This window comes from Scyliorhinus torazame, chromosome 6 (genome assembly GCF_047496885.1).
Source record: "Scyliorhinus torazame isolate Kashiwa2021f chromosome 6, sScyTor2.1, whole genome shotgun sequence".
Lineage (NCBI taxonomy): Eukaryota > Metazoa > Chordata > Chondrichthyes > Carcharhiniformes > Scyliorhinidae > Scyliorhinus > Scyliorhinus torazame.
In genome coordinates, this window is record NC_092712.1 from 221811617 (window position 1) to 221833977 (window position 22361).

The 22361-nt window shown below is 46.9% G+C and overlaps 1 long non-coding RNA gene across 1 annotated transcript; it reads left to right on the plus strand.

Moving 5' to 3' along the window:
- The first annotated feature begins 549 nt into the window (after window positions 1–549).
- Window positions 550–21189, plus strand: LOC140425775 (uncharacterized). Its single transcript, XR_011947996.1, has 3 exons — window positions 550–1069; window positions 17918–18161; window positions 20978–21189. It is a non-coding gene; the product is annotated as an uncharacterized lncRNA (long non-coding RNA).
- The last annotated feature ends 1172 nt before the right edge of the window (window positions 21190–22361 follow it).

Genomic DNA, 22361 nt, shown 5'->3' on the forward strand with positions numbered 1-22361 from the left:
GGAGAATCTCACCCCTTGTATCATAGAACATAGAACGTACAGTGCAGAAGGAGGCCATTCAGCCCATCGAGTCTGCACCGACCCACTTAAGCCCTCACTTCCACCCTATCCCTGTAACCCAATAACCGCCTCCTAACCTTTTTGGTCACTAAGGGCAATTTATCATAGCCAATCCACCTAACCTGCACGTCTTTGGACTGTGGGAGGAAACCGGAGCACCCGGAGGAAACCCACGCAGACACGAGGAGAACGTGCAGACTCTGCACAGACAGTGACCCAGCAGGGAATCAAACCTGGGACTCTGCTGCTGTGAAACCACAGTGCTATCCATTTGTGCTACTGTGCTGCCCCAGTATCCTTGCATGCTTGCTGGTTGTGAAAATACCGAATTCACAATCAAGATAACGGACAAAGTAATAATGTGAGAGATGATGGGGCATTGTTCCTCAGCCAAAAGGGAAAAAGCAGCTTTAATGAGATGAGCCATACCAAACTTAATGTGTGCTTTAGCGTGTTTATTATAACAAAAAAACTTAAAACAAAGGCTTAAAAACAAATTAAATAGTTGTATAATTCCACTCTAGAACGTCATCCTTGCTCTGTTCTTTCAAATCTGTAATGTAAACAGTTTCTCAAGACCGTTAGCAAAGTCAAGTTAAATCTATTAATTTGGAACCTCTGATCTGATTAGTGAGTTAATAGTGGATTAAACGAAATGATTTTCTTCCTCTCTGAATGTCGGATGTTCTATTTACATTAGAAACACAAAACGTCAATTGCCCAGGACTACACAAACTCCAGTAGTATTGATGTACCAATCGCTGAGCTTCCGCCATAGGTGCCCTTGGCTCAAGTGATTTTTCTTTCCTTAGATAAATATGTAACGTTGTGGCTCACTGAAGTGTGGGTGGTAGAAGCTAGACTTGGCTGTTCCTGGAGAATCAAATCTTTTGTGAGTTGTGCAGTCTAATGTTACCCAACAGTTTATTTTTTTGGTGAACCACAGCACCCACCGTCATTCTTCTATGTCAGTAGCTGATGATTGAATCTTTCAGGAGCTGTGCATAAGGTATGATGTGTCCAACAATTTCTGTCAGGACTACCAGATTTCTTTGCCTTACAACCTTGTTTCTTTATTTACACAATGTGCCCAGTTTCTTTAGCCGGTACTTATATTCACAAATCTCTCAGTCTGATTTAATTCATCTGCATTCTTGATTCATATGAAATTACTTTTTTTGTAAACTTCAGTGTTTCCCTGTTTCTTGATGTTTGCTTCTGCAATGTGTCTTTCCAAATACTCTGGCCATCGGATACCGAAATACAAGTGGAAGACCACCAGGTTCACCATTAACAGTCTAATACATTGACACTCCTGCTCTCTCTTACATCAGATCTGGGACAATGGGCAGACAACCTGTGGTTTCAGGCTTTTCTGTGCTATCGAAAGGAAAAATCAACCATTTAACATTAACCTCTAGTTTCTTCCTGTCTTAGTCTGTGGTAAACAGGCTGCCTGCTAGTGGCAGCTGCACAGTTAGTTAATTTGGTTGCCAGTTAAAGCTGGTTCCCAAGCCAGCAGGGCATGCTTCTAAAAGCAAAATGCTGCAGATGCTGGAAATTGGAACTAAAAACAGAAAATGCTGAAAGGAAGCTCAGAGGGTTCTTCTGGGAGGCTGGAGAGAGCGCCACCCGGATAGACCGGCGCTGTCGGCTGGAAGACCGTTGGGAGAATGGACTTGTTGTCAGTGGGAGAGATGGGTCAGTCAGTAAGGCAATACCAACTTACATTTGACAGGTCCTCCAAGTGGGTCCCAGTGGTTCCTCACTTCTGCTGCGTCCGCCAGCCTGCACATGGGTGACCGCTCTGTCCTCGGCCACCCCCGTCACCTCCTGGGCCCGCTCCTTGAAGGAGGTGAGGATTCTTATGTCAGGCACACCACCGCCAATCTGGGCCCTCTCCCAACGGTTGTGGGAGAGCTTTTCCTGAGGAGACACAAAGAGAGCATCATTAGCCACGCACGTGGTTCACAGTGGTGGGAGGGATGTGAAGGAATGGTTGGGGGGTTTGTAGGGAGTGGAGGGAGGGTTGGCGATCACATGGAGAGCTGGATGGTGGATGCTCGCGTGGAGGTGGAAAGGCCTCATTGGAGGGCGGGGGAGGTGTTGGGGGTCGTCTCACTCATGCTGCGTGGTGTAGGTCATTGACGTTTTTCCGGCACTGGATACCAGCCCTCCTGGGCACACTCCCGGCACTCACAGCTGCCGTCACCTCGTCCCACGCAGCGCTGGCCGTCCTGTGACTGACCCACTGGGACTCTCGGTGGAACAGGACATTCCTCCTGGCCTTCACTGCATCTAGGAGTGTGACCAGATCCGCATCCCCAAATATTGGGGCCAATCTCCTGGGCACCATTATTGCGAGTTGGCTGGGGTTAGCTGAGCAAGTGCAGCTTAAGTGCTGCTCGACCTTGTTAGCGGGGCGTTGGCAACCGCGGTCCCGGCGAATCAGATGGCGAGCCTTTATTTGCGGCGAGAAACCCGTGGGGCCTCGCTAAGTGTATCAATTAATGTTGAATGGCGCTGTTGGCCTCGCTGGGTCGAGCGCCGGGAAGCTTGCGGCAATTCCTGCTCTCTCCATCCTCTACCCTCCTTTCATGGGCATGGCCCCCCTTGGGCCTCGACCTTTGGAAGTGACACCCTGGCATGTGGGCACCCTTGCACTGCCACCCTGGCAGTGCTCCTGCTGACTTGGCAGTGCCACGCAGGCACCTTGGCAGTGCCAGGTCAGCAGCGCAAAGGTGCAAACCTGGCAGTGCCTAGGTGCCCGCATTCCAGGGAAGGGTCAGGGAGCCACTGTGCACTGACACTAACCACCCAGGGGTCTCCGATAGCCTGTGAGACCCCCTCGGTGCCGTTCCACCTGGTTCACATTTGTGTGGGCCAGTACTAAATGGCGTCCGGCTGCGGTCTCTGTTCCCACGAGGCCAATGGATCACAGATCATAGAATTACAGTGCAGAAGCAGGCAATTCGGCCCATCAGAATTGCACCAGCCCTGGAAAGAGCACTCTACTTAAAACCACGCCGCCACCCTATCCCCATAACCCAGTAACCCCACCTAACGTTTGGACACTAAGGGGCAATTTAGCATGGCAAATGGACCTAACCTGCATATCTTTGGACTGTGGGAGGAAACCACGTAGACACAGGGAGAAAGTGCAAACTCCACAGACAGTCACCCGAGGTTGGAATTGAATCTGGGCCCCTGGAGCTGTGAGGCAGCAGTGCTAACCACTATGCCACCGTGCTGCCCATCCCGGGTAAATCTGCCGAAGTCGGTTTAAAACCAGCTTCGGCGCACACCGTTTGATCCCGCTCTTTGTCGGCGTGTTTCTAACTCCAATGACAGGAGGTCCCTGCAATATGTTTCAAAGTGTATGTCATTTATCATCATGTTCTACTGTGCTCTGCACAATTTGCGATCTGGCACTTGGGCATGAGGTCACTGAGGCACCTCCACACACCTCACAGGAAGACTCCACAGCTGCAACTAATGAGGAACTTGGGCAGGCTGAGGGTGAGCATGAGGAGGCAGCCTTGATGATCCTTGATGACACCAGGGAGGCATTGATTCAATGCTCCTTCTGCTAGGGTGCCAAGGCTTGGCTTCCATATCAGTGAAAGGGTGCCATCTCCATCAAACACATTTTTGAAAAGGCAATCCATGAGCCCAATGTCTCCTCACAACTTCTCTAAGAAGGTTTACTGTCCTTGCCTTCCATCATATGGTACCAATGAGGCTTGCAGCTCTGAGAGACATGAAGGATGCTCAGGTCATTACAACACAATACTTATTTATATTTTTAGCAAACTTGAAAACAAGGAACAGAACATAAAATTGTTGGTACGATTACACAGAAGCAAAACATTACTTTGATGAAATTAACAAAAGTCACCCATGAAAACCCATCCTGTGCTGTGCGTTGGTGCCACCCCTCTCGTTGGTAACAGCAATTGAGGCAAATTGCAGTCTCTGCTGTCCTGTTGGCCCTGATTACCTTGACAGACGTCCTCTGGCCAGCAGGGCCTGAGGAGTGCCCAGCGACATGGTTGGGCACGCCTTGGTCATTGCTTCCTGACAAGATGCCACAAACACTTGCAAAGAAGCAGAGGAACTGCCCCCTCGTGCACAGCGCCTTGAGAGGAGCACACAGATGGTAGGGAGTTTGTCTGCCAGCGTGAGGCACGTTTGGAGCTCTCTGCTCACCAATAATGGACGGGAACCTAGCAGAGAGACCAGGTGCCTGATTCACAGCTCACACTGGCAGCGTCCTGCTGAGATCACTGCCAGTGTGTGGGCTTGCAGGTCCAAGTGCAACCCCAGGAACCCCGATTCTGCTCATGGAGCTGCCTCGCTCAATGAAGAAGATTGTGCGGTCGGTGCCCAGGGTCGACGCAGTGCTCAAGCTCCTCATAGACTTCTCCAAGACTGATACCGTGGCATGCAGACCCTCAGGGATCTCCGCCAGATTGTCTCACACATTCCACTGGATATCCAGCAACTGCCCGCTCACCAGGACTGCCACCTCCATCCAGGCCTTCTTAATCTGAAGGAGTGGCCTCTTCTTGCCATGCCAGGGCACGAGTACTCCACGCTGGGCATTCACTCCCTCCACCAGAGCACACAGATAGTTGTCAGAGAATCGTGGGACAAAGTGCCCAGTGATACTCTCCTCCCACCTGCCATGCCCGCCAGGTGCTGAGGCCATCATATCTGCTAAATTGTGAAAGTCTCCTCCATATACTTTCATATATTCCAGGGGCTGTTTAGCACAGGGCTAAATCGCTGGCTTTAAAAGCAGACCAAGGCAGGCCAGCAGCACAGTTCGATTCCCATAATAGCCTCCCCGAACAGGTGCAGGAATGTGGCGACTAGGGGCTTTTCACAGTAACTTCATTTGAATCCTACTTGTGACAATAAGCAATTTTGATTTTTCATTTCATATACTTTTGCATTGAGAATATTACTGTCTAATGGTAGCGTTTTCTATATGGTGGGATTGTTTTGATCCCTGAAGGAGCACGCCACATTTATCAGCACTTTGTGCAAACACACAACAGTTTAAATTGATTTCGAACTGCCAGTGGCTCAAGGGGTTTTAAGTTCACTCATGTACATGGAATAAATTTGAGGATTAACTAATCTTCACATCTGGTTATTCATAGAATCAAAGAATTTACAGTGCAGAAGGAGGCTATTTGGCCCATGAGTCTGCACCGGCTCTTGGAAAGAGCACCCTACACCATCCCACACTTCCACCCTATCCCCATAACCCAGTAACCCCACCCAACACTAAGGGCAATTTTGGACACTAAGGGCAATTTAGCATGGCCAATCCACCTAACCTGCACATCTTTGGACTGTGGGAGAAAACCGGAGCACCCGGAGGAAGCCCACGCACACACGGGGAGGATGTGCAGACTCTGCACAGACAGTGACCCAAGCCAGGAATCGAACCTGGGACCCTGGAGCTGTGAAGCAATTGTGCTAACCACTGTGTTACCATACTGCCCTTATTGATTTTAAACTGCCGACAAATCACCTCTGGACTGATGACCTGTGTGAATATCTCCGCATATTGACTTGAAGAATCTGACGCAGGATGGTAAGGCTTCTGTGCGTCAGAATACTAGCTGACTAATAAAATATGTGCCTTAGTCAAACCTCCTAAGAGCTCCCCTGTTGTTGTATAATTTTTGATTTGTTCCTGTGATAACCTTCCTCTGACCTCTCTGAACCAGATCACAGAATGTGAGTTCACACTGAACCATGTGCAGTTTTGTGCTATGGACTGAAACCCACTTGAAATTTGGTTGCTATTCATTTTATATACTGAATGGTGGTAAAGCGAGGCATGTCTGGATTAGATTTAAATCCAGTCCTATGAGGTGAAAGGGTAATGAATTAATTGTACATCAGAACAGATTGAAGCCTTCAAAGCACTCTTCAGCAACACCTGGGCCCTGAATTAATTTAATACCTGCCCTTCTTTGTGACATTCCAGGTATAACTTGCAAGAGAACAAAAGAAGGGGAATAGAAGAATTGAAACCATTTGCCGTCAGTAAAACGTGTTTCTATCATGAATGCTGTTCATATGTGAAAATTGCAGTGTTTAGATGGGAATGCTGCAATTATAGACCGGATTGCCAGTCCACATTTAAGCATAAATATACTTATTTTTAGGACCAAGCTTCAGGATTAAGGGATTGAATTGTGTCTTCTCCTTTGTTATATATAACAACAGAAGCCGATGCACTCTTCTCTGTGTTATGTTAAATTGTCAGTGTTATAAATTCATTTGCATCCAGACAGGTGAAAGTTAACTATAACAGGGTTAGTAATGTCTGGAGGCTGTATAGTACCAAGCCCAGCTATTGTGCTCTCATCATAAAGTTATCATAGAATTTGCAGTGCAGAAGGAGGCCATTTAGTCCATCGAGTCTGCACCAGCCCTTGGAAAGAGCACCCTACTTAAGCCCACACCTCCACCCTATCCCCGCAACTCAACCTAACCATTTTGGACACTAAGGGGCAATTTAGCATGGCCAGTCCACCTAACCTGCACATCTATGGACTGTGGGAGGAAAGCAGAGCTCCCGGAGGAAACCCACGCCGAGATGGGGCGAACGAGCAGACGCTGCACAGACAGTGACCCAAGCCGGGAATTGAACCCAGGTCCCTGGCGCTGTGAAACAACGATGCTAACCACTCTTCTTTACCTCTTTCAACTTCCCCTCTCCCACAACTTTGTTAGGCTATTCACCTTTAATCAGGTGAAACAACACTTAGCTTAAAATGACAAATTTGACTATTCTGCCAGAAATATTCTGTCAGACCCCAACCAAAACTTGAAAACTGAAAGCAAACTTTTTTACCTTACTAATCACTAAGGATGGCCCGGTAGCACAGTGGTTAGTACTGTTGCTTCACAGCGCCAGGGTCCCAGCTTCGATTCCTGGCTTAGGTCACTGTCTGTGCGGAATCCGCAAGTTCTCCCCGTGTCTGTGTGGGTTTCCTCCAAATGCTCCAGTTTTCTCCCACAAGTCCCGAAAGACATGCTGTGAGGTGAATTGGTCATTCTCAATTCTCCCTCTGTGTACCCAAACAGGCGCTGGAGTGTGGTGACTAGGGAATTTTCACAGTAACGTCAATGCAGTATTAATGTAATCCTACTTGTGACACTAATAAAGATTATATTAACCGCAAAGGACAAGGCCGAGGCCTACTTCCTAACTTGATGTAAGTCAAACTGAAGTAAGGATAATGAATAAATAGTAAAATGTTGTCATAATTTTATCACCTGTGCCTCCTGTTATAACCTGCCTACTTACGATTGGCTGGGGACTAATGACTATCCCACAATCCTATGGGAGTATGAACTTCCCCAATGAGGGGGGCGGAGAAACTCCTAGTACAAATAAGCTGGCCAGTTCAGGAACCAGCAGGAAGGAGAAGGTAGCAAGGGAAGTTACTGCTACTGTTATATATATATATTGTTATAGTAAATAAACGTTATTATTTTGTATCCTTAAAACTCGTGCTGGATTCTTCGTGGCCCTTACAAAACCTCCATAAAATGCAAACCCAGCCTGCTGACTGGACACTTCGATTTATTGCAATATAGAAACCCAAGTTTAAAGTACTCATACCCAGTTTCCAAATTTCATGACAGTATAATTTAGTATTTATTGCAGAACAGCCAGCATTGAGTGCGGAATGGCTGAGGAGACCGAGACAAGCAGGTTTCTGAAATGTCAGGAATGAATGATATTTTATGACAGATAAATACAGTCAGCATACATTTTGAAACATAAGTAAGAACAAATAAGTGGCAAGTAACATTTGCAGCAACACAAATGCTAGGCAATGACCATCCCCAGCAAGAGCGAATCTAACCGTCTCCCCTTGATGTTCAACTACCCCGCTGTTAACATGTTGGGTTTACCATTGACCAGAAACTGAACTGGACCAACCATTTAAATACTGCAGCTCCAACAGCAGGTCGGAGGCTGGAATACTGAGGAAAGTAACTTGCCTCCTGACTGCCCAAAGGCTTTCCATCATCTACAATGCATGATTCAGATGTGTGACAGAACATCCTCCAGTTAGTTTGGATGAGTGTAGGTCCAACAACACTCAAGAAGCTTGGCCCATCCAGGAGAAAGCAACCCAACCTCATCCACAACTGAAATATTCACTCCCTCCACTACTGGGTCACAGTGGACGCAGCGTGTACCATATACAGCACAAACTTGCCAATACAGCAATGACAGCACTTTCCAATCAAGGGAGCTTTCGAAACTAGAAGGACAAGGGCAGCAGAGTCCCCTCCAAGTCACATATCACCCTGACTTGCAATTATATCACTGTTTATTAATTGTCGCTGGGTTGTAGGCGCATGGTAGCACAGTGGGTAGCATGTTGCTTCACAGCGCCAGGAGCCTGGGTTCGATTCCTGCTTGGGTCATAGTCTGCACGGAGCCTACACATTCTCCCCATATCTTCGTAGTTTCCTCCGGGTGCTCCGGTTTCCTCCCACAAGTCCAGAAGGATGTGCTTGTTAGGTGAATTGGACATTCTGAATTCTCCCTCTGTGTACCCAAACAGGCACCTGAGTGTGGCGACTACGGGCTTTTCACAGTAACTTCATTGCAGTGTTAATGTAAGCCTACTTGTGACAATAATAAAGATTTAAAAAACAAATCCTGGAACTTCCATCCTTACAACACTGTAGGTGTACCTACAGGGGCTGGTTTAGCACAGTGGGCTAAACAGCTGGCTTGTAGAACAAGGCAGCAGTGCGGGTTCAATTCCCGAACAGGCACCGGAATGTGGCGACTGGGGGCTTTTCACAGTTACTTCAGTGAAGCCTACTTGTGACAATAAGCGATTATTATTATTATATTACCACATGGACTGCAGCAGTTCAAGAAGGCTTCTCACCACCACAATCTCAAGGACAATTAAGGATGCGCAACAAACGCTGACCTTGCTAACAACGCACTCGCAATTATAAAGTGGCAAAACTCTTTTATGCCTCTTTCTTTCTCTGGGCGCACATGTGTGTAAAAGAATGAGTGGGTTGCTGAGTCAGTCCATGTTGGGGAATGAGTGTTTCCATAAGCTGAAACAGCATTTCAACTGCTGCAAAATAAATCTTAACTTTACTTTTATAAACATTTACTTCTCCATTACACCAAATGAAAAAAAAGCTGATGACAGATACAATTAAGTACAAACTTCTTGTGGGAGTCATGTTACAATATATTTGATTCACAAAGACAATTAATAAACCAAAGAATAACAAACTTTCTGGATATATTTTCTGGAGCAAAATTACAGCATGTGAATGATATATTACTGACAGAACAATGAGGGGAAGTGGAAACACATTTGTAACTAAATATATTGAGAACATTTCAAACTTATAAAGACCCAACTTGTTAGTTGAAGGGGCCTGAACATACGGACGTACAAATTAAGAGCAGGAGTAGGCCATTTGGCCCCTCGAACTTGCTCCAGCATTCAATAAGAATACGGTTGATCTGATTGTAACCTGAATCCCACATTCCTGCCTATCCTGATGACTTTCACCCCCTTGTTAATCAAGAAACTAACTAGCTCTGCCTTAAATATATTCAAAGACTCTGCTTCTTCTGCCTTTTGAGGAAGAGGGTTCCAGAGCTTTGTAAGGTCCACATTCGAAGCTCAGGATCAAATAATGGCCCATTTCCATTTTATGCCTGATGAACTATTTGATGCTGAAGGTTTATGAACTAGAAATCTGGTAAATACAGATCCCATATACTCCAGTCAAACTTACATTTATTACCTTGGCTGACACAATGGGCAATGTCTAAAAGAGGCAACGGTAGTCTCGTCCGCCTGTTGGTGAGCTGTTGGGAGCCCCACATCACTTCTTTTGGGGAATGCCCACTGATTTAAATGCCAAACATAACTGGCCAATGGCAGGCCTTTCCCAGAATCAAGGATCCCTCTGGGACTTAAATCCCATTCCTGAGTCCTGCTGGCAATCAGAAGCTGGCAGTTGTTCACTGAAGACAGCGCAACAGGAACAGTGGCAGCTGACAGCAATGCACCCAGGAAGTGGCCTAGGATCACAGATGGAACCAAGATACTGGTGAGGGTGGGATGGGCATCGCAGGGTGAGGATTGGGCAGTCGGTAGGGGTGGGAGTGGTTTGGTTCTCAGTGGGACCCCCTCTTCCCTTGCCAAGTCCCTCAATCGGGCGTTGAGAGTCTTTGAACACACTGAAGGGCAAATATGTCAGGGTTTATTAGTTTTCTGAAGGGGTGACTCCTGTAATATAAGGGGTAATTCTTTTTTTTACATAAATTTAGAGTACCCAATTATTTTTTTTCCAATTAAGGAGCAATTTAGCAAGGCCAAACTACCACTCTGCACATCTTTGGGTTGTGGGGGTGAGACCCACACAGACATGGGGAGAATGTGCAAACTCCACACGGACTGTGACCCAGGGCCAGGATCGAACCTGGGACCTCGGCGTCATGAGGCAGCAGTGCTAATCATTGCACCACCATGCGGCCTTATATAAGGGTTAATTCTAATTGTGCGAAATGCTAATGAGACAGTATACATCATCACAGGAAGTGATGCAATGTCTCATGTTCTTGCTCTCTCTTTCAGAACTCATGACAAAGAAGCCATAGTAAGTGATATGCCAATAAAGTTAATGCTTTCCTTACCTCAGCAGACTCCACATTCTGTGCTAACACAACAAACCAAAAATATAACACCTGCTATGCCTGCTGCTGTATGAATTCCAATGGTGCGGGATAAGGCCCTTAAGTGGGCATTAAGTACCTATCCATAGACCTCAATTGGTGGTTGGGCAGGAAGGCCATCCATTAGCCTTTCTGGCCTAGGCTTAATTGGGGCATAGGAAGGAAGGTGGCAGGGTCTCCACCGGGCACCCTGCTATCCGATTAAATGGCCGCTCGCCTCCAAACTCATGTTGGGTGAGGGCATTAAGTTCCACCCAATAATGATCTTTATTATTGTCACAAGTAGGCTCACATTAACACTGCAATGAAGTTACTGTGAAAAGCCCCTAGTCGCCACATTCCGCCGCCTGTTTGATACACTGAGGGAGAATTCAGAATGTCCAAATTACCTAACAGCGCGTCTCTCGGAACTTGTGGGAGGAAACCGGAGCATCCGAAGGAAACCCACGCAGACACGGGGAGAACGTGCAGACTCTGCACAGACAGTGACCCAAGCCGGGAATCGAACCTGGGACTCTGGTGCTGTGAAGCAACAGTGCTAACCACTGCGCTACCGTGCCACCAAATATCACTGATGACAATGAATGAGGAACTATATGAACACTCCTGTAAGTTCTTTCAACAGGGTCTGCTTTATATAGATGTGCTGTAAAGATTGGCTGAGCAAGCATAAATTTATGGAGACAGCTGCAGGTGATCTCAAGATAGTCCTGTTAAAATAATCAATTAGTTCAGCGGGGGAGATGAAAAAGATAATTAGAACTAGTCAAAGTGTATCTCGATATGCCACCAGGTTTTCATGCAGTTGAATAGTTTTCTCCTACATATCAGTTCTATCGTGTTTTATTTCTTTCAAAATAAATAACTTTTATTTTCTGTCAAATAAACATGATGAAAACTATTTTGCTTAGCTTTTCTAGGGGCAAACATTTATGCACCCCCCCCTCCCATGGTGGATTCTGAGTGGGTTGGGGGGGGGGGAGGGGAGGTGGGGCAGGGAGGAGCGCCAAATTGAATGGAGACGATTTATCCGAGGAATCTGCCCACCAAAATCCAGATGCAATTTCAAGCCAGGACAGCAGGACCTCAGGTGGGAAAACCACCCTTTTACGCTTTTCCCACCCAACCTCAATATTTAGGCTGTCAGGAGCAGGCACGAGTAGGCCAGGAAACTGACAAAAAAGCCTTCTTCCACTGGGGGGGGGGGGGGTGCCTCATTCTAAAGGACCCCTCAGAATTGGGATGCCCTTCCCTCTGAGACTTTTGGTCCCCCCCACCTCCTCCCCCCACCCAACCCACCCTGACACCACTGTGGTGTTGGGTGTTCTGACACACAGATGAGCCAACACGGTTGTATATGGTACAACGCTATTTTATTCAAACTTACTATGTACAGTTTGGTCTTTGCACTCTGCACGTGGGGGTTCCCTGCTTGTGATGTTTTAACAGCTCTTTCTTGTTTCCTTGTCCCCAGACCTACTGACCACCAGGTGTCGTGCTCGTGCTTTTTATGTGGTTGGTGTTCTTGTCTGTGATTGGTTGTGGTGTTGTGTGCTCTGATTTGCCTGTTGGTGTGTCCATCATGATGTGTGTGTTTGAATATCATGACATCCCCCCTTTTTACAAAGATATGTGCCTACGTGGTAATAAATATGATCTTGTCGTGAGTGCATCTAAGAGTGTGTGTGTGTCGTGTGCAGCATGTGCATATGACGGAACTATGTACATGGGGCGATGTCGGGTGCGTCACATGAACCAAGTTGTACCATAACATAACATAAATGCGAACGAGAGAAGAAAAAAACTTGAACAGTTGTCCAGTCAGACGACATCTGGAACGATAAACAACAACAGGTTATCATGTAAAATTGTGCAACTTGTTAAACATATGAACGGTATTATAAGTCCAGTCTAATGGGCTTGCGACGAGTTCGGGTTGACCGTCAGGGTGGCACACCACTCATCGGCTGGATTGATGGCATTGACCTTGTTGACATCGATGACGGAAACGCGGAAGGCATCCTGGTCATCTGCATCACTTAACTGGAAGTCTTGATGCGTGGGCTGGACGGTCCTGACTTGTCTGCGAGATTGTCGAGGATGCGCCGGATCCATGGGTTGAGCCAAACGACAGTGGGCTGCGTAGTGGCCCATCTTGCCACATCTGAGGCACTGTCGGTTTTTTGCAGGACATTGCCCTTTTAAATGTAGAGCTCCACAATTGCCGCACGTCATGACGTCACGGCGTTCGTTGCGCCACTGCGCATGCGCAGTGCGATCTTGCGGTGGGCGCGCCTGCGCAGCGCGTCCCTCATTGTGGCCGTTATTTTTGGCGCGCACCTGCGCGGGAAACCGCGAAAAGCGCGGGAAGCGGCCGCTGTCGTCCGGGCCGTGGGTCGGGAAGTAATCGACGGCCTGGATGCGTTCGACGTCGTGGGCGGCCTGGCTTGCCGACTCGACGGCTGGGGACCCCCTCTGTGCCAACTCGGACGCCTGAAATCTGGCAAAACGGCAGGTAGCATTTTCGTGGAGGACACAGGCTTCCACAGCAGACGCTAAGGTGAGGCTTTTTATTTTAAGAAGCTGCTGGCGTAGGCCACTAGAGGCAACGCCAAAAACAATCTGGTCCCTGATCATGGACTCTGTGGTGGTGCCGTAACCGCAGGACTGCGCTAGAATCCGGAGGTGCGTCAAAAAGGGTTGAAAAAGCTCCTCCTTACCTTGCAGGCGTTGCTGAAAGAGGTATCTTTCAAAACTTTAATTTACTTCAACTTGAAAGTGCTGGTCCAGTTTGAGGATGACCGTGTCATATTTAGATTGGTTTTCGCCTTCTTCGAACACCAGTGAGTTGAAGACGTCGGTGGCGTGCTGACCTGCGTAGAAGAGGAGCATTGCAATCTTCGTTTCATCCGAGGCACTCTGTTTTTCGGTGGCACGGATGTACAGGTCAAATCGCTGCCTGAAGAGCTTCCAATTGGTACCTAGGTTCCCCGCGACTTGCAACGGCTGCGGTTTGTCGGTGCGGTCCATGTCCAGAATGGCAGGTTAGTAGGCAGGTATCGATCCACTCCTGTACCATGTGGTGTTGGGTGTTCTGACACACAGATGAGCCAACACGGTTGTATATGGTACAACGCTATTTTATTCAAACTTACTATGTACAGTTTGGTCTTTGCACTCTGCACGTGGGGGTTCCCTGCTTGTGATGTTTTAACAGCTCTTTCTTGTTTCCTTGTCCCCAGACCTACTGACCACCAGGTGTCGTGCTCGTGCTTTTTATGTGGTTGGTGTTCTTGTCTGTGATTGGTTGTGGTGTTGTGTGCTCTGATTTGCCTGTTGGTGTGTCCATCATGATGTGTGTGTTTGAATATCATGACAACCACGATTGCTACGCCTCCCGACTCCCTGTGGCATCCCCCTGCCCTCCCATCCCTGGGACCCCTGGGGCTTTCCAATGGCCCCGTGACTGTGGGCTGGATTCTCCGCCCCGCAGTCTCTAGGATGCTCTGTTACGCTGGCCAGTCAATGGAGTTTCCCAATGTGGGGCAGCCCCACACCGTCGGAAACCCTCGGTTTGCCGGCAAAATGGAGCTTCCCGTCGGCGGTGAATCCAGCCCTTTGTTCCAGGCAGAGATCGGCAGTACCGTTTCTGGCCACTGCAGCACTGTGCCTGGCCGGGTTAGAGAGCTGTGGGCTAATCTGACTGGCCGACAGCTCTCACAAACAGGACTTCCTTCCAAAGGTGGGTGGGGGTCCTGCCAAATGCTAATTGACACTCAAGTGAGGATTAAATTGCAATGAGATTTTGAGGGTTTGCTATAGCGCATTTCATGCTGACTCTTGGGATGGCGAGTGCTGTGGCGACTTATTATTGGAGCTCATCATTCCTAAAATTCTACCCTAGATGTTCTAAGACAGGGGTTTTCAAACTCAGGGTCGCGACCCGCGTGTGGGTCACGATCAGGTTTCGGGAGGGTCATGGCGCTCGGTCGTGGCATTCCCAATCGCGGGAGGTACGTCCAACAATCACAACTGTTTTTTTTAAATGCCACCCCATGCACGCATGCCATATCAAGCAGTGTGCAGGCCCGGAGCCCAGCAGGGTGAACCGCCTCCTCGTGATGTCAGCGCGCTGTCCAGGGCCAGCTTTGTTCAGCAAACAACGGTGGCGGTGGCAGTGAGCAGGTCACGCGTCTTGTACGCTTATGTCACATGCTCTGGGTGTGAGAGAGATTCCTCCATTTTATAGCTGCCAGCAGTGCTGGTGTGAACTCCTGGACCTTTGGTGAACAACCCATAGAGAAGAAGCTGAAAACAGGAACAAACAACATAAAGATGATTTCCTGAGGTGTGGGTTTCTAAATTGTGCCACTGTAAAGCAGGATTCAAAGTTCATGTGTGTTATAGCAGGGAAGCACTGGCAAATGAAAGTTTAAAACCCTCAAAATTTCAAAGACATCTGAAGACTAAACCCCATGGCAAATTCGAGGACAAACCTCTTGATTTTTTCAATGGATGCAGTGAGAACTTAAATCAATAGAGGAAGTCATTATCAGAAATGTAACATTGATGAACAAAGCAAATGAGATTGTGAGGACCAAGCAGGTTCATCTGTCACATTAAAGGTAAGTGAAAATGGTGGGTCGCTAAGGTCGACCGATGAGGGTCACTAAGGTCAGCCGACATGGGTTGCGAAGGACTGCCAGTTGGTAAAAATGTTCCCGGGCAAAAGAGTTTGCGAAAGCCTGAACTAATGTACCGATTAAAATATTGTTCCAGAATAAAGACAAATACATTAATATGCAGAACATTTTTTTCTGAATGGTATCCTTTGAATGAAGTGACCCTTGCTTTATTTCTTTGGAAATTGTTTCAGCACATAAAACAAATTGAGGCTTTGGAAAGAACACATTACAGGTGAAGTCACCCTGTGCTTTATTAGTGTGATTGTATGAAATGTCACTGAATGTGTCACTGAGTAGACCAATAAAAATGTTTATAGTATAGCCTTAGAAAGTCCAACAGCAGTAATGGGGTGCAAGTTGTTATGGTTACAGCTAGTGGCAGCTTCCAGCTGTTTCATTTATGACTGAACATCTGGTTGCTCAAGGGAAAGTCCTTCTTGGCAGATTGTTCACTGATGCAGAATAAATAAATTCGGAAAAGTACATGCATGGCGCGATAAGTATTCATAACCTGAGATATTTGTCTACATCTGTTATGTAATAATCTTTCCAATATAATGTTCTTTCTATTGATGATGTATTTTGTTAGAAGACAATAGTGGTGCTAAAATACTACAACTCGAGGAGTTGAATATCCTACTCCCCTGTTCTTTTGTTTATAATGGACAAGTGTGTCTTGGGGAGGTTTTGTGATGGTAGAGTTTCCAGGAGCTCAGGGTTCAAGTCCCACTTAAGAACTTGATGGCCATGGAAGAAGTGTTCCTAACTTTGCCAAACTGGTTGATTGTCAGCCTGCAAATCCTTTCCACATGCCCGATGAGCGGTGGTAAGAGTGGGGAGTTTCCTGGTCAGTCATACTGCAGAAGGCAATGGCAAACCACCCCAATTCTTTTCCAAGCATGGGCCAATCCATTGGTGGAGCCATGGAAATCAGGGGATGCACAATAGGATGGAAGTGGAGAAGGGCAGAGATCTCAGAGTGGTCTAGGGGCTGGAGGTGGTTACAGAGTAGGGGAGGCTTGTGGAAGCTGGAGAAACTCCCTCCCTAACAGCTCTGTGAGTATACCTACACCACATGGACTGCAGCGATTCAAGAAGGCAGCTCACCACCATTTCATCAAGGGCAATTAGAGATGCACCACAAAGCAGGCCGTAAATCCTCCTTGAACCCCTGAGGCCATTACTGCATTAGGAACCTGGAACATGGATTGCCACCTTGTCACTTGCAATGCAATGCTTAGGCCAGTGTTTTTCAAACTTTTTTTCGGGATCCATTTTTACCAACCGGCCAACCTTCGGGGCACAACCCGGCCGACCTTCGCGACCCATGCCGGACGACCATCCGCGACCCACGCCGGCTGACCTTCGCGACCCACGCCGGCCGACCTGCGCGATTCACCATATTATCTTACCTTGTTTGTTGCTGACAGAAATGGAGGAAATGGTTTTGGGTCCGTTTGGCCCCAATGGCCCCTTTGTCCCGTTGGCCCCCCGAACTTGGAAAAAAAAAGGCTGCCACCATATAAAAACAAATGCAACCGCACTGCGCATGCGTGCCCGATCACCGGTGCGCACTCGCATAGTTTTGCGCATGCACACTGATGATCGGGCACGCATGCGCAGTGCTGCAAATTTTTTTATCTGTTCCTGGCCATTTTGAAGGCCGCTTGCAGCTGCCATTATTAAAAGCCGGTTGCTGCGGCTGTTGCGTGCGGATTTGCGCGATCGGGAGCGCCGCGACGGACGGCTCCGCGACCCTCCCGACACCCGCCCGCGACCCACCCGGCGGGTCGTGCCCCCGAGTTTGACAATGCCTGGCTTAGGCCACCAAGTTTGTCCTGACCATGCGACACGTGGAGCATCAACTTCCCCTTACACTATTGCATCCCACAAAGCTCATGACAAGGAAATATGTAAACACGCCACATGCTGACCCCTATGCCTCCTCTTCCCTTAACCTGGGATGGCCAGAGCATAGATCAGCCAGGAACCCTGGGAAGGAGATGTACGCAGGTTGTCAGGAAATGAGTTGGAGATTTAGTAGCAGCAGGTGGTGTCCCACACAGATGTCCTGTTCTCCCTGGGGCCCTGGCTGCCTCCCAAGACCACGAAGGCAGTCTTGCTCAAGATAGCTGCAGTGGTCAGTGTCTAGGCCACATGTCCAAGGCGCTGCTGAAATTGCCCAGGCAGTGACATAGGCTGATGGGTGGAGGGGTATGGATGGGCCTTGAGGATGGCATCTTGGGCGCTAATGGTGAGGGGTGAATCCAAGTTATAAAGGCACTCGGTTTGGGAGGCACTGACTGGCAGCAAACACAGTCTAGGTACAGCTTTGTAAGAAAATAATCAGAATGGGGATTCGGTGCATGACTTCACCTCATGTCTTGTGTTTCTCTCACAGGTGTCAGAACTTAAATACTACCACCTACACCCAGCCCCAGAGAAGAGCCCGACTTCAGGCAACAGGACGAGGTATACATGTTGGGGGGTGCACCATCACCACCTTCGGAGACAGCAGAGAAAAATGAATGAATGGCTTGCAAATTGAAGATCTGAGGGGGTTTAAACACAGTTGACTGGTTTTCTCTTTCCAGGAATTGACAGATGCTGCTTATTATGTTTGAGCCAGCAGATGCATTTCCCAGGTGAGTGTTAAAGCAATGGTTCTTTTCATTGCCTCTGTCTGGACTGTTTTCTAGCTCCCAACAGGGTTCTCACTTCTGGGGGACTTCCTGATGGGGGTCTCTTTTCTAGGGGCCTTCCTGTCAGTGGTCTGTCTTCTGGGGCTCATTCTGACAGGGATCTCTCTTCCAGGGCTTTTCCTGATGGGGTTTCTTTTCTGGGGGTCTTCCTGACAGGGGTCTCTTCTGGGGGGCCTCTCGGGGTTTCCTTATTTAGGTGTCTCAGTGGGGGTGTCTATTTAGGGGGTCTCTATATTTAGGGGTCTTTGTGGGTGGCCTCCTTTTTTAGGCGGGCTCTGTGGGCGGTCTCTTTAATTAGGGGGGGCGCTCTGTGGTGGGGAATGTCAGACCCATGTACAGGGGAACCTTAAAAATCTGGGGGTGGGGGCCTGAAATATGCTCAATTGCAGGAAGGCCGCATTATCGTGCCACTCGCTCAAAATGGCAGTCTGATAGTGGGATTCCCTTGGAAATCCTTAGTAATCCTCGCCATGCATAAATTTGCATGCCTAAGGATTGGGAATCGCTTCCTGATTTGCGTTCCCATGGGAAAGCACAGTCTCCAAAATGGAGAGGTTTTGTAGAGTAACATAACAGACATGTGTAAATTTAGATAAAATCTTTACCATTGCAAAATTATAACTACTTACAATATATTCACAGTTAATTGGATTCTCTGTACAGTCAAAAGTTTTTTTATGTCACATTCACCACCTGCATCCACTTGGCTGCCTTCAATCCTCAAATAGGTTTGCTTAAAGTATGCTTACAACTTCATTACCAGAGTGACAACAAATGTCCATCCCTACCTTGCACATTAACCTTTGCATTCATTGAGTGTTTCCATCATGTGAAACACCGTTGTATCAGAAGGTCTCTGGCCATGATGTGTCCTGCATGGACTCCTCATAGATTCTAAGGCAACATCACCTCTCACTGGACTCCATCCTCCTTACTTTCATCCATACTCTCCTCATCCACCTGGGAGTAGTTCAGTTGGCTGGACAGCTGGTTTGTGATGCAGAGCAAGTCCAACAGTGTGAGTTCAATTCCTGTACCGGCTGCGGTTGTTCATGTAGGCCCTGCCTTCTCAACCTTACCCCTTGCCTGAGGTATGGTGATGCTCAAAGGGGAAAGCAGTCTATGGCCACCTGGGTCTATGGTGACTTTACTTCCCTAGAGAAGCTATTTTTCTTTGAATACTAGCAGGCTATTTGGCTAAGAATAAATTAAAAGTGCACCAGACTCAAGTTTACTTTCACTACGCCCGAATGTAGGTTAGAAAAGGGAATACAACTAGAGAGGAAAATGCAATCTTGGGCAAGATGATAAAAATGTGCACTAAATCACACAAAATTATTTTACTGTTGCAATACTGCATTAGTGCCCTCTCTAACTTAATTTAATGGTTTAAAGTTATAGTTTAAAAGGCATTATTGAACTATAAAAGGTCAAAAACAGAATGGAAAACTAAGATCAAACACATAAACAGCATGCAATCTCAATTTTACATTAACATCTCCTATTATTAGATTCTTGGGCTATACTCAATACGTTTTTGGAACATTGTTGATGATAAAATCAATTATATACCATGTGAGAGCTGAACTTATAACCCTGCATATAGTGCAGCAGAAAACCATTCATACAATGGCAGTCATCAAAATCTTTAACTTCTATAAATATAGCAAATCAGTAACACCTTTATTTTGCATCCAGTCTATTTTTTTCCATTAATTCTTCTTTAAATGTCTAATTTCCTCCCTCATTTATTTTTCCTGTATTCTTGCTGGCAAGAAACTCTTTTTTTTTCACATTACATCTGCTTTCTCACCATTGATTTCTTGGATTTGATTTCCCATTTTTTTTCTTCTCTCAATTATTCTTGCTTGTTTTCATTTTCTAATTTCTCAAATTCCTGGTCCAGTAACTTGCACAGCGACTAGGAGAAGATGAGTCTATTATTACCAGAGTGACAACATATTTAGGTTAACATCTTTATCCTTGTCATGCTTTAACTGATTGTTAGTATTTTCAGCAGATATTGAAATTATTTGTCATGGTTGCAAGCCAGTTAAGTGATGCATATTGACAATGATCAGTACAATGATCTACAGTTGGGGATTTATAACCAACATTCCTAAACTTATCAGACAAATACATTCTCCAATCTGTTACCCAGGGGCTGGAGGTGGTTACAGAGTAGGGGAGGCTTGTGGAAGCTGGAGAAACTCCCAGGGGGAGGGGAGGGGGAGGGGAAGGGGAGAGGGGAGGGGGGAGGGGAGGGGAGGAGGGGAGGGGAGGGGGGAGGGGAGGGGAGGGGAGGGGAGGGAAGGTGGTTTCAGAAAGCAGTCCAGAGATCAGTTTGCCAGCAGGAAATCGACTAAAGTGTTGCCTTGGCAGTGAAAAGCTGCCCAAGGCCAGAAAACAATGGCAAAGTGCCATTGAATAGAGGGGTGGTTCTCGGCAGTGCAGTGGAGAAACACCCCGCCAAACGTATCAAAGAGTGGGCTTAACTTTTGTCAGCTGAATCGTGCCCTTCAGGTTTGCTTCCTGATATGTTGACACATTTGATAAGTTAACAAATCTCAATATGGGAACTACAGTATAGCCTCAGTGCAGTAGGAGGGGAATCATCCAGGGTTCCCGTATCTAATGGCTATCTATCCATTGAGCCTTGCTGGAACATGTATGTGTACGAATGTATGAGTATGTGTGTGCATATGTGAAAATATTGGGTAAAGGGGTAAAGGCATTAACCTACTTGCGTCTCTCCACAGATGCTTTTCTTTTTGATCACAGGCCCCCTTGTCAGATGAACTGAGTATCTCAATTTGCATAACTGGTTAGCTTCATTCCCAGCTTCCACTCATCAAAATAAATGGCTACACGACGATCAATTGGCCAGGCTTTGGAGAAATTGATTCTTAAGACGACATCATTAGTGTAAAGATTGATTGTGAGTTTCTATTTCCCCTCCATTGCTATGCGGCTGCATTTTTTTGTTGACAGCAAATAATGTTGTCATGCGTTTTGTTGCTGTGGCACCTGTATTGTTGAAAATTTGTCTTTTAACAGTTCACTTAGTTGCTGCTACAATTGAGCTTATGTCTATGTGGCAAAGATAGGAATTCCTTTGTGAGTTCTGAATATGCTGCATTAACCAAGTGACAAAGATGAGTTCATAAGGAGGCAACAATACGTGATTTGTTATATCTGTACCCATCTGTATTCTCTTAATAAATGCAACGTCTTTACCTGGACACATTAGAGAAGACCAATTTTTGTTGTCTCCACTTTATAAGAAAGGTTGTCACAAGTAGATTTCTAGAATGAGGACAGCTAATTCTTGTAGCTGCAAAAATGACCACAGAATTTACTCTTACTTTTGCAATGGAATGCTCCCACATCTGACATGGTGAGTCAGTCCACCGTGCTCAGATGTATCAAGTAAATGGCAGGTGTTTGCAAAATTTTATCGGTTTCCCTGCAGCTCAATTGGATATGACACAAATCAAGGTGGCAATGTTCCCAAGAGAACAAACCATATATTAATAATATTAATCATAATAATCTTTATTATTGTCACAAGTGGGCTTACATTAACACTATAATGAAGTTACTGTGAAAAGCCCCTAGTCGACACATTCCGGCGCCTGTTCGGGTACACAGAGGGAGAATTCAAATGTCCAAATTATCTAACAGCACGTCTTTCGGGACTTGTGGGAGGAAACTGGAGCTCCCGGTCTCTGATGGTTGAGTCTCCGATATGGGGGTCTCTGACGGGGGGCTCTGATACGGGGGTCTCTGATATGGGGTCTCTTTTATGGATGTCTTTGAAAGGGATGGTCTCTGATATGGGGTTCTCTGATGGTTGTGTCTCTGATGGGGGGTCTCTGATATGAGGGCCTCTGGTATGGCATCTCTGATATGGGGGTTTGATGGGGGGAATCTAAAGAGGAGTTTGGGGGGTAGGGTAGGCAGGATTTGCATTGCATTGTGGGAGAGGGGCCCCTCTGATAGTCTTTGGGAGCACCAAAATGAAATATTTGCCCCTTTACCCACTGCGGAGTCCACTGCGTCAGGGCCACACTTGAAAATACTTGTCCCAATCCATGCCCCCATGAATCCTGGCTAAGTGGGTCGGAACATGACAGGGGCGTG